Source organism: Leucopleurus acutus (genome assembly GCF_964270905.1).
Source record: "Leucopleurus acutus genome assembly, chromosome: 5".
Taxonomy (NCBI): Eukaryota; Metazoa; Chordata; class Mammalia; order Artiodactyla; family Delphinidae; genus Leucopleurus; species Leucopleurus acutus.
Window position 1 is genome coordinate 70,978,464 of NC_139147.1, and position 13,022 is coordinate 70,991,485.

Genomic DNA, 13,022 nt, shown 5'->3' on the forward strand with positions numbered 1-13,022 from the left:
TTTGTAAAACAAAGAGAAATAATTCTCATAAACTAATATAAGATTTAGCACTGTATAATCAACATGTGAATGCTGTTCTTATTCAAAGTAAGGAAGATTCTCAAGAGGTGGGGTTACTTAAACAAGACTCTTGAAAAGAGGAGCAACATCTTTCTTTCTATACTCCCAATATCTGTCACCCTGACTCAGGGACGTTGTACCTCATACCAAATTTCAAAAACCAATATTTTATGAATCTATCATAATACATGAGCAGCATGCTCTTTTCCACCATATTCCCAACTTATTAGTGACTTAAATATGCTAATTTCCTTAAAGACTGCCACAAATCTGTCTCACCACTGTAAAAATCTCCTTCACAGTCAACCATATCCAAATGTTCTCAGAATTCTTTACCTTTTCTTCAGCCTCCCACAAAATTATCACCATCTCCATCATACCCTGTCCCTCATCCTTCTCTCCCTCTTATCAAATTTCCCCATCCCTCCCTCTCTCCTCCCCAAAGAAGAAACACATATTCATACCAATCCATTCCTTCCTTAACATAAGAATTGCCACAGAAGCCTGGAAAGAACAATCAAGGATCATTTTAATCCATTCCCAGACTCCCCACACTGAAACTCTCCTGAAGACTGTCAAAGAATTCTGCACAGTTGACCTGGTAACTACTTCCAAGATGAACAACTATCACTGCCAAGCAACTTCTCATCTCTAACCAGCAACACTTACGGTGCAAAGATGCTATTTCCTACAACCTAGTCTTTCCTAAAGGTCCATCCATCAAACTTCCCTTAATCATATCACCCAGTATTTCCAGTCTAATTTTAAATGTTTTTCTTTAAGAATATTAAAGATATAAAGACATCAAATTAAAAAGCTAAAATAGTAACTATCAAAGTTTGAATAGGAGAAAAGGTATAATGACAGTGACACAAATCCTTTCCACTCATAGTAAGAAGTCTCTTGACTCCTCTTTTAACATCATTTTGATCAATCAAGAAATAAGAGTACATGCATATTACTTGGAGACCTAGAGAAAAGCATGATAAGAATTATAAAAATTAATGATTAAAAGTAGTCTCTGGAAAGTGGGACTGCAATGGACAGGTGAGACAGGGGTTATTGCTTTTCATTATAAGCTCCCTCAGGACAATTTTTTAAATTATGTACATGTATCATTTCATATAATTTAAAGGAGAGAAAAATAATGATATACTTTATTTAAATTCATTAAACTTACAAAAATTAAAAGAACTGATAATATACAGTGCCAAAGAGGGGGAGGAAAACAGACCTCTTCATACTATGATGACAATAAAAATGGGTACATGCTACTATGTAATATATTGAAGCCCTTAAAAAGAACGAATAACTCCAAATGTACTGACATGGAAAGTTTTCCAAATCTTTTAAAAATAATCCTGGATTATTTCTATAAGAAAAATTTTAATAAAAGCCCCTATCTACTCAAATGCTAAATTATTCTCCTTTAGAGTTATTTGCTGAAAGAATGAATGATTGAATTTTCCCATCCCTCCCCCAAATTTCTGTCTTCGCCTTTAATCCCTCCACCCTCTATATCCATAAAAGGGTTTTTCATACTACCCTCTCTTCAGTTTAATTAATTAACATAACAACGTAATGTGTATATAGTCTTTCTTAATAATATAAAAGGTGACTAATTTTCAGATACATTTTAAGGGTATGGTTCTAGCCCAGAGTTCCCTCTTCAAAATCCAGTCTGGTGTGAGCTCAGCAAATCCAACAGCCTGGGTACATTTCCTGATAGGGAAATGCTAGTACTCCCTCCAACCTGGCTCTAGAATCATCCAGTCTCTTCAGGTTCTCCTAGACCTCAAAACAACCAGTCCTGACCTCCTTGCAACTTAAGACCAAAACAGATATCCTAATCCTCCATTCTGCAGGCCCACACTTTGTAGGCTGATGTATATTCTTCAATACCACCATGCCTCAGCGAGAGTATCCATTCAGGAATAGCGAATGGCAAAAGATCTCCCACCAGCCCCAGGGTTATGGAACCAATCCAGTCAGACTAACCTGAGCTACAAATCAAGTCTCCAAAGAAGGGCCACCAAGCATGGATTCTCCCCACCATTAATTATAACCCTGTGTACTGCAACCCAAGCTGCATAATATGGCAACAGTTCTCTTGGACCAGATAAGCTGGGCAGTGAAGAAAACCGCCAAGTCAAGTAATTTCCATTCCAGCATCTGCCAGCATAGAGTTCACCCAGCCTCTGGTAAGTGATAATATTTCAAAATTGCTAAAATCTAAACTCCATGGCCTAGAGAATCCCTGTAGGCCAGGCATTTTCTTAAGGTCTGCTTTAGAGATTCTCATATTCACTCGTGCAGGTCTAAAATGTCTCAGACCAAACGACAGCCTAAGGTCTAATTATCAGTGACCCCAACCACTGCCGGTACCCGCACTTACCGAATGTCATCTACAGAAGAGCCCAAACAGGTTCGGAACTAGGCCATCCTGGCCCATCTGGAATAACTCTTTAGTCCTTGGGCCAACACTTATTAATTCTGCTACATCTGTCTATTCTATCATGCATTCTCTTCATATTCTCCAGTATTTAGCACTCCCTCTTGCTTCAAACCTACCCTTTCTATTCAGGGAAACTCCTTATATCCCTTCTTTTCTTTCCTTAGAAACGCTTCAGTTCTTTCCACAACGAAATACCTAATGTATCTGCACAATGAACACCCCCCCAGAATCCTCAAGACTCCTCCACAGCCACCCCCTGCATTCCTCCACCTACCCGGCATCTTTCCCTCCGGCCTCTCTCCTAGTGCACGCTCCCACTACGTTTCCTGCAAGGATTCTCTTTTCTCCAACCCCTGCCCTTCCCTTCTCCCAAAGAACACATTCAGGCAGCAACAGTGACTGAGGCCTGCGGTGCATAAAGCACTGCACCAGGCACGGTGATCAGAGACCTGGTGTCTTCCTAAGCTTTTCACACCCACACCCAGCACCCTCTGGCCACCCCGTGCAACCATCCCACCTCCTTCCCTACCTCTGACACCCCCCTCAGGCCTCGGAAGCCGCCTTCTCGCTTCAGCCACCCCCGTCATTATCCTTTCTCAACCCCCCAACCCACCATCCGCGCCCTGCTTCCTCCCGTCCCCCAGCCAGCTCCTGCGTTTCCCTCGGCCTCGGCCGGTCCCCTGGCCACCCTCGGCCTCGCCACGGCCCGCTCCCCCCGGGTCAGGCCGTTACCGCCGCGCGCTCCCCCCGCCCGCCGCCCCCTCCCCCTCCCTCCCCCGGGCCCGGGCCTGCCAGGCCGAGCGCTTTACCGCGGGCGGGTGCCGAGTCGCGCGGTCACCGACTGCAGGCGGCGGCAGCTTCAACCTTTCTAGGGGCCTTAAGAGGAGGGGAAGGGGGGAGGGGGGAGAACTTTTGCTGTGGCAGCTTCGGCAACAGCTCCCACCCCTGCGCCTTTCTCCTCTTCCTCCCCCTCCTCCTCCTCCTCTTCCTCCTTCTCTTCCTCCTCCCAGAGCAGTAGAGACGCAGACATGCCGCGGCTAGAGCGCCGCCGCGGTCGCCGCCACTGCCGCCGCGGTGCATTGTGGGAAGCCCCGCACAAGGGGAAGCTCTCGGCGGCGCCGACTCTCCATGGGCCGGCGACCAGGCTGGGAAGACCCAGCGTGGCTTCGATTCCGGCGCCTGCGTGTCAACAGCTGAGTGTGGCCGGGGAAGCTGGCCCTGAGCCGCGGGGTCCCTTCGGGCTGGGGCTGGGAGGAAAGCAATTTGAAAAAGACCAGAACTGAGGAAATGTCTATGAGACGGGGGTCCGCCTTCAGCTTTAATCAGTGCTTATCGCTCTGAGAAGTGGAGGACTCGGTGGCCGGGTGCATTTCAGGCTCGGGGCAAAGGAAGGGGCAGGAGGGAACCTAAGTGAAAGGCTATCTTTCAGAATCTTTTGGCTTTTTCGTTTCTCCTCTCTTCCCCAGTCCTCTCCCCTGCGACCTCCAGTCGTTGACCACCACCAGCCCAAATGCTACCTTTTCCGGAAGCGGCAACACAGTGCTCTTGAAACTAGCAAACCCGGTTAAGTGTCTGCAACCATGTGCAGGGTGTGAGCATAGAGAAAGATCAAGATCCGGCCCTGGACCCTGTTGCGCAAGATCTTACATGGTATTTCCCCCTCACTTCACCTGGGGCCCAAACCTCCTCGGTCTGTATGGCAAAAGACATGGTTATGGTCTATGTGGAACTGGAATTGAACAATTAATGTCTCAACACTTGGAGGCCCTTTAAGTGACCTTAGCCAAACCGTGACCTCCTTAATGGTGCCTTCATTCAACTAACATTTATTGGGCGCCCTGAGGTGCTTATGCATACTGCGATGGCTTACAATTACTCATCTTTGTGTCCGCACCCTAGCACAAGGTCAGCCATGGAACATAGATGCTCAGTGAATGTTGAGTGATTATGAGCATCAGAAACGTACCATGGGATGAACACCTTCATTAAGATTTCTTCATAATAGTCTGAAGATTTATTTAGCATCTCTCTGCAATACTTAAACATAACCTCTGAGAGGCGAGGGAAAGGAAAGGCATTAAAATATCTATATAACCATTTCTGGAGTTCTTCCCTTATCCACACCCACCTTTCCACCCCTTGCCAACTGAATCTTCATTTGAATTGTGCTTTTTGGCAAAACTCCAAATTCCTGCATTATGCACTTGTGATGGCACTGAATTAGGTTAGTGTCTGCAAGGTTAATGTTCCCCCAGGCATTAACCTTAGTAAATTGTGATGCCTGTTTAGAAATAGAAGAAACCCAGAGGGTCAACTTAATTTAGCCACGGGTAACCAAGAAGAGCAAGGGTAAACTACAGCTCCACAATCACCTCTCCATGTGCTTTCTCCATTAAAAAATATAAATTTTAATAAGATGACAGTGCAGGGGCTTCCCTGGTGGCGCAGTGGTTGAGAGTCCGCCTGCCGATGCAGGGGACGCGGGTTCGTGCCCCGGTCCGGGAAGATCCCACATGCCGCGGAGCGGCTGGGCCCGTGAGCCATGGCCGCTGGGCCTGCGCATCCGGAGCCTGTGCTCGGTCCGCAACGGGAGAGGCCACAACAGTGAAAGGCCCGTGTACCGCAAAAAAAAAAAAAAAAAAAAAAGACAGTGCATATTCTGAATGCTAATTGCAACAAAACATTGATACAAGCTAGAGCAAGGGAAAGATGACAGTTATCTGGAGGACAGCCTTCTGGCAACTTCTAGCATCTGCAATGGCATCAAATTCAGATGTTAAAAAAAAAACAAACACCTCTGACAGCAAAGAGGCAGACTCTGAATATTAGGTAATAAGAAAACTAATAACTGAAAAGGGTTGAAGTCCTGGAGATTACACCCAGTGGGCTGAGGTTGATTGGTTTATCATCAGGAATAGATCTAGTTCTCTGCTCAGCACCATAACTAAGAAACAACAGAGGAACAACTGTCTCAACATGGTCAGAATAAAGAGCACTAAAGAGGTAGTGACAGCAGAAGTGATGACTGGGAGCAAGTTTAAGCCTTTGGTAGGTTAAACTTCTGGAATATTTCTCAGGCCCAGTTTGCCTCCTTCATGCTCCTCTTGCTCACCTCCCCAACACCAGTCCTAGGCATTCAGCCTACTTTCCTTTCCTTTATTTTTTTTAATTTTTATTTTGAAATAAAGATTCACAAGAAATTGCAAAAATAGTACAGAATCCCATTTACCCTTCATCCAGTTTCCCCCCATGGCAATATCTTATAAAGTTTTAGTAAGATATCAAAACCAGGAAATTGACAATGATACATTATCGTTAACTAGACTACAGAACTTAGTTTTTACCATTTTTTAAAAAACACTTGTGTGTGTGTGCACGTGAAATTTTATTCCAGGTATCATTTGTGTAACCACTACAACCAGGATATGAAACTGTTCCATCATCACAAAAAAACTCCCTCATGCCACCTACCTTTTTGTATTCACAAATCTACCTCCGCTTCTAACCCCCCTACTCTATCCTTGCCCCATAGTAAGCACTAATCTGTTTTTCATTTCTGTAGTTTCGTCATTTCAAGAATGTTATATAAATGGAATCATAGAGCATGTAAACTTTCGATGTTTTTACCTAAACATAATGCCCTTGAGTCCCATCCCTGTTGTGACAGGTATCAAACAGTCATTCCTTTTGATTGCTGAGCAGTATTCCATTGTATGGATGTACCAAGATTTGTTCATCCATTCCCCAGGTGAGGTACGTATGGGTTGTTTCCAATCTTTTTACTATTACAAATAAAACTGCTATGAAAATTTGTGTACAGGTTTTTGTGTGAACTTAAATTTTCATTTCTCTGGAATAGATACCTAAGATTATGATTGACGGGTCATATGGTAAATGCATATTTAATTTCTGAAGAAACTGACAAACTTTTCCAGAGTGGCTATATCACTTTACATTCCCACCAACAATGTATGAGAGATCCAGTTTCTCCCCATCCTCACCAGCACTTGGCATTATCACTCTTTTTTATGTTAGCTATTTTAATAATGTAGTGGTGTCTCATTGTGGTTCTCTCCCTTTTAAAAAGAGGTTGTCTCTCCCCATAGCTGGTTCCTGCATAGGTTGCATGCTATCTCTCTAACTCCTACTTTCCATGTGTGTTTTTAAACAAGCTCACAGGCCCCTTTTGTTGAAGGATTTCATTACATATCACTGCAGAGAAACACAACTCTTGCTTTACAAGCTATAACTTTACAACTCAAGTTATAAAGTTTCTTGAAATATTAAGTACATATAGCTTATGTCTTTTTTTGACACCCTTTTTGAGACGGCTCCAGGAAACATCTGTTAAGCAGGTGTAGAAATTTCTTTTGGGAAGTGGTACACATAAGCTGCTCAGGATGCAGTGCACAGGTGGCAAACTTAAATGCCTAACAAGCCAAGCAGGTAACATAAATAGGTGAAGCAGTTCAGATATAAAGATAACTGACAGTGAAAGGGACAGTAAAGAGCCAGGCGGCTCAAGCCAGTCTAAAGGGCGTAGACATTACTCATTTCCAAGTGAGAATGTGAAGAACAGGAAATCAAGAGAAATCAGGAATCTGAACTTTGGGGTGAGCTCTCCCTAATATTAATGTTGACAAGTAACATTTAAATTTCTGTAAAACAGGAAAGCATATTAGATAAAACATGTCTGTGGGTCAGATTCAGCCTACAGCCACCAGTCTATCTTATCTGATTAGGCCTAACCTGTGGAAGGCTGGCACCCCTGCTCCAACTGGTGGGATCTCCAGGGCTTCTTTCCTCTCATCTGGCTCTGGAATGAGTTCTCTTCAGTCTTGGCCCTCTGGCTTCTTTAGGAGAGGAATGTACTTCCAATCTCTCGTCCCCAAAGACTTCACCAGGTCTTCAGAACCTCCTGTATTAACCATCTTCCAAGCTTCCTGGACTTTTCAGGCTCAGGAGGATGGGGAAGTACTATATTCTCTTCCCATGTGGTTGCCTGCAGGATGAGCCATTTGTCAAGGCTGCCTCTACCTTAAAGAGAAACTTGGCTTTTTTGCAAAGCTCTAAATTCATAGACTTGTCAGAGATAGGTCCACAGGAGCCTGATCCACTATATCTTGTCATTCCCACTCCACCCAGAGAAACATGGCTTTTCCTGTTCCTGTGGGCCATCTTTTCGTAGGATACCTCTCCCTCAGTTTCTGCTTCAGATCTGAAGGGCACTTCCAGATCACTGATATATTCTAAAACTAATGACCAAAATGTGGACACAACTCAAGCATCCATCAACAGATGAACAGATAAAGAATATGTGGTATATACATACAATGGAATCTTTCTTTTTTTTCAATCTTTATTGGATTATAATTGCTTTACAATGTTGTGTTAGTTTCTGCTGTACAACAAAGTGAATCAGCTATATGTATACATATATCCCCATATCTCCTCCCTCTGGAGCCTCCCTCCCAACCTCCCTATCCCACACCTCTAGGTCGTCTCAAAACACCAAGCTGATCTCCCCGTGCTGTGCAGCAGCTTCCCACTACCCTTCCATTTTACATTTGATAGTGTATATATGTCCATGCTACTCTCTCACTTCATCCCAGCCTCCCCTTCCCTCCCACCCCCGTGTCCTCAAGTCCATTCTCTACATCTACATCTTTATTCCTGCCCTGCCACTAGGTTCACCAGTACCATTTTTTTAGTTTCCATATATGTGCATTAGCATATGGTATTTGCTTTTCTCTTTTGACTTACTTCACTCTGTATGACAGACTCTAGGTCCATTCACCTCATTACAAATAACTCAATTTTGTTCCTTTTTATGGCTGAGTAATATTCCATTGTATATATGTGCCACATCTTCTTTACCATACAATGGAATCTTATTGAGCCTTTATTTTTTTATAAATTTATTTTATTATTATTACTATTATTTTTGGCTGCATTGGGTCTTCGTTGCTGCACGTGGTCTTTTCTCTAGTTGCAGAGAGCAGGGCTACTATTTGTTGTGGTGTGCAGGCTTCTCGTTGCAGTGACCTCTCTTGTTGTGGAACACAGGCTCTAGGCACATGGGCTTCAGTAGTTGTGGCACATGGGCTCAGTAGTTGTGGCTCGCAGGCTCTAGAGCGCAGGCTCAGTAGTTGTGGTGCACAGGCTTAGCTGCTCCACGGCATGTGGGATCTTCCCAGACCAGGGCTCGAACCCGTGTCCCCTGCATTGGCGGGCAGATTCTTAACCACTGTGCCACCAGAGAAGTCCTTATTCAGCCTTTAAAAGGAAGGAAATCTTGCCATTTGTAACAACATGGATGAACCTGGAGGACATCGTGCTAAGTGAAGTAAGCCCAAGAGAGAAAGACAAACACTGCATGATTCTACTTGTATGAGGTATCCAATATAGTCAAACCCATAGAAGCAGAGAATACAATAGTGGTTACTAGAGGCTGGAGGAGTGGGGGGCAGGGGAAATGGGGTATTGCTATTTAATGGGTATAAGTTTTCAGTTATGCAAGATAGATAAGTTCTAGATATCTGCTATACAACATAGTGCCTGTAGTTGACAATATGGTATTGTGCACTTCAAAATTTGTTTTCCTGACAAATCTCATGTTAAATGTTCTTACCAGAGAGAGAGAGAGAGAGAGAGAGAAACGTACACAAAAGTAAAGTCTGGATGCCTCTTGCCTTAACAGTGGTGATAGTATCACTGGGGTTTGCATATGTCCAAACTCATCAAATTGTACACATAATATGTGCAGTTCTTGGTATTAATTATACTTAAATTAAGCTGTGTAATAAAGCTAAAGCTAATGAATGACCTATTCACTCCTACTTTGGATATTAAGTTTACAAAATAATTCTTGAGTTTAGGGAGACAAGCAGCCCTCCACCTCTCAGGAGCCTGAGGAAGGTACTGGGTTGCACTAAAGTTCATTAGCTGTGAGATAACTATTGTTTGGAGGGATCCCAGGGAAATCATGAGTGAAAGTCAAGAGGTGCAAGAACACGGTGATGGATGAAAATAACGTCTTGGGCCAGAATGATATCAGTGGGAAAGGAAAAAATAAAATGAAGCAACATTATGAGGATAAAACCTTATCAGGACCTAAAGGTTAGCCTTGTGGTTAAACTAAATCCTCCTGGGTTTGAATCCTATCTCTACCACTTACTAGTTTTGCAACCTTAGTTACTTAACTTCTCTGTGCTGTCAAGTACCCCATCTAGGAAATGAGACTAATAATAGTAACTTGCTCTTAGAGTGGTTAAGAATATTAAATGTTAATACATGTAAATTATTTAGAATAATATCTGGCACATAGTTAAATGTTCTATGTGTTATAGATATTATTGTTGTTGTTATTCTTACTATTAAAAAGCATTTATAGATGGTGCTGAACCAAATTTCCTAAAAATAAAATTCAATAGGGGCAAAAAATCAGTTCCTACAAGTAGATTGAGGGAAGGGACAAGATAGAAATTATTCAAGTACAGAAAAATGATTTAAGTGGAAAAATATCTTGGAGAATGTCTAGCATGGGGAATAAAGAGGGTATATGATAGAGCCAGAAAAAAAAACAACTAAGCTGCAGAAAAAGATATGTAACATTATTCAGAGAATTTATTTCTAAGAATAATCTTTACCTGAATAATTTTATTTATAAGGCTGATAAAACTGATCTATTGTAAAGACGCTTGCTATTTTCTACTCAGCAAATACCAGCAAATCAAGTTTCTACCTCTTCTTTCCCAAAGTTTAAGCAGAATGAAGACAAGTTAACTACTGTTATATGTATTAAAACTGTGAGTTTCCTTAAAATAGAAAGAATGGCAAATGGAAATTTTTATCATTCTCGACCTTTCAAAGATTTCATACATTAGCTTATTGCCAGATAGTGCGATATAATGTGGAGATGATTTTTTTTTCTCGTTTTTACTATTTTTTATAATTTAAATTTTAAAAGCATGTCAGAATTCCAGCCTTACCGGAGAATCTTAAAACTACCCTGTTGCTAAACAGCTGTGGAGATCAACACAATGAAGGAGTTTCCCCCAAAATGACCGTCTTCCTACATGCCAATGTGCAGGGTAAACATTGATTAAAAGCCCACTTGCAAGGCTCAGCAAAAGAGATAAAAGAGATCCTGGGTTGCACTAAAGTTCATCAGCTGTGAGATAACTATGGTTTGGAGGGATTCAGGGGAAGACATGGGAGAAAGGTCAAGATGCACAAGAACACGAGAATGGAGAGCTGGGGGAGGCTGTGTTCCCTTTTCATTCTCAAAGTGATTTTTCATAAAGGCAATTTTACATTTTCCTGAAGATTATGCAGCTACATAAGAGCACAACTGCTGGGATTCAAAGAAGGCTAGGATGTGGTCTAAGCTCAGGTGAAGCTCTTTAATAGAGGAGAGCGATAAAAAGTGAGATAATTTCAGCATAATATGCTGTGATAACATAGAGGTAGCCAGAAAGTACTTTGGGTTCCCTCACTGATGGAACACACATATCATTCCGATACCGAAACCATACTTTCCACCTTGTTCGTACATCTAAAAACTTACATGGGAAATTCTATACAAATGTCAAACATGATGCAGGTCTTTCACATTTAGAGAGGCATTTATCTCCTGGTAATTAAAAAATGTGTAAGCTTCGAAGCAAATTCTTTCCAACGCACACATACGCACACGCACACACACACACACACATCTTGAAATGATGGCAGAATAATCATCCATACTCCATGAACAAAATGTGAACAAATAAAGCTGCAGAGAAAAATACAAGTTGAAAATTAGGTGAAAGTGATCTATGGCAGGGGTAGCAGACAGAAATGATAGCATCAGTGATAAAGTGGATAATTTTCTTGTGGGAACAGGCTGTTTTACCTTTTCATTTGCTAATTGATATTTCATAAACACAACCATTTTACGCTTTCCCAAAGAAGATTATATAGCTACATAAGCTATCTTCTTCCCTTATGAAAAAAGGGGGAAGGGGACAGCTCAGAAATCAGCTGACTTGGGGTATAGTTTTGTTTGTAAGAAAATAAGTTTCAAGGTCACCATTAAAGTGATAGCCCAATTGGCCTCAGGGCCCATATCATCTGAGTCTGCATGTGTGTTCCCCTGACCTCTAGCACAGACTGATATGACATTCAAATAACTGGTGTCCATGGGAAGAGCCTCAGGTCAACACAGAACCATATCGGGGGCTTTTTTTTTTTTTTTTTTTTTTGCGGTACGCGGGCCTCTCACTGCCGTGGCCTCTCCCATTGCGGAGCACAGGCTCCGGACGCGCAGGCCCAGCGGCCATGGCTCACAGTCCCAGCCTCTCCACAGTATGTGGGATCTTCCCGGACCGGGCCACGAACCCGTGTCCCCTGCATCGGCAGGCGGACTCTCAACCACTGCGCCACCAGGGAAGCCCCGGGGGCATTTTTTTAAAAAAGATCGAGAAGTGTGCAATATATTGGAAAAGTTCCCATCGTTTTTGTTTTTTAATGTTTTGGTGTTTACAAGATTAAACATCGATATTTGGAAACTCCACTTATACCAAATATTGCATTCCCCAAGATGCCAAATAGTAGGGCTATTACAAAAGAGAAAAATAAAAGTCTTTGAGTATAATTTAGTTTCTGTAAAACCTTTATTATATATCCCTACGGCACACATTGTTGTAAGAAACATTGGTACTGTTCAGTCTGTAAAAATTGCATAGGCTGTATTCTAGAATCTCAGAAAAGGGGGGTAATGGCATCAAAATTGGATATATAGTAAAATAGCATTAAATGCACTGAAAACCTACATGAAGCATGGATTTATTTATTTATTTTTTGGTTGTGCCAGGTCTTCTTTGCGGCCTGCGGGATCTTTAGTTGTGGCATGCAGACTCTTAGTTGTGGCATGCATGTGGGATCTAGTTCCCCAACCAGCAACTGATCCTGGCCCCCCTGCATTGGGAGCGTGGAGTCTTACCCACTGAACCACTAGGGAAGTCCTTGGATTTAAATATTAATTCAAATGTTTAATATTTACTCTATAGCTACTTTGCACTAAGAGAAAAGCATACAGGTATATATCCCCACTGTGCTGCAGCTTCCCTGACACTCTGCCTGCCCTCTATCACAGCAAGCTTGTTTATCGAGGGACCCAAAAATCTCTTAGGCCACAGATAGACATTTTGACCTCATTTCTGACCTCTTCCTGGGCAGAGAGGAGAGAATAATGTCACATAGAGCAAAGCCATTCGAATCTAAGACCACCTCTCAAATAATCATTTAAAAAGGTAATGTCACTAGAGTGAGGAGCAGCCTTTACTTCTTTCAATCACTCAACAATTTTTTTTTTTTTTTTTTTTTTTTTGCGGTACGCGGGCCTATCACTGTTGTGGCCTCTCCCGTTGCGGGAGCACAGGCTCCGGACGCGCAGGCTCAGCGGCCATGGCTCACGTGCCCAGCCGCTCCGCGGCATGTGGGATCTTCCCGGACCGGGGCACGA

The 13,022-nt window shown here is 42.7% G+C and overlaps 1 protein-coding gene across 5 annotated transcripts in view; it reads right to left on the bottom strand.

Annotated features, from left to right (window-relative positions):
* The window catches only part of ZNF148 (zinc finger protein 148), a 181,022-nt gene that overhangs the window by 126,690 nt on the left and 41,310 nt on the right, over positions 1-13,022 (bottom strand). For 3 of the 5 annotated variants that reach the window (XM_082839601.1, XM_082839598.1, XM_082839602.1), the window contains exon 1: positions 3,325-3,506. The exons of 1 other annotated variant lie outside the window; for it this stretch is intronic. The gene's annotated coding sequence lies outside the window, so the exon portion shown is untranslated. Of the gene's footprint in view, positions 1-2,455; positions 2,731-3,324; positions 3,507-13,022 lie in introns of those variants that run through there. One more of the 5 variants, XM_082839600.1, reaches the window with a different exon arrangement.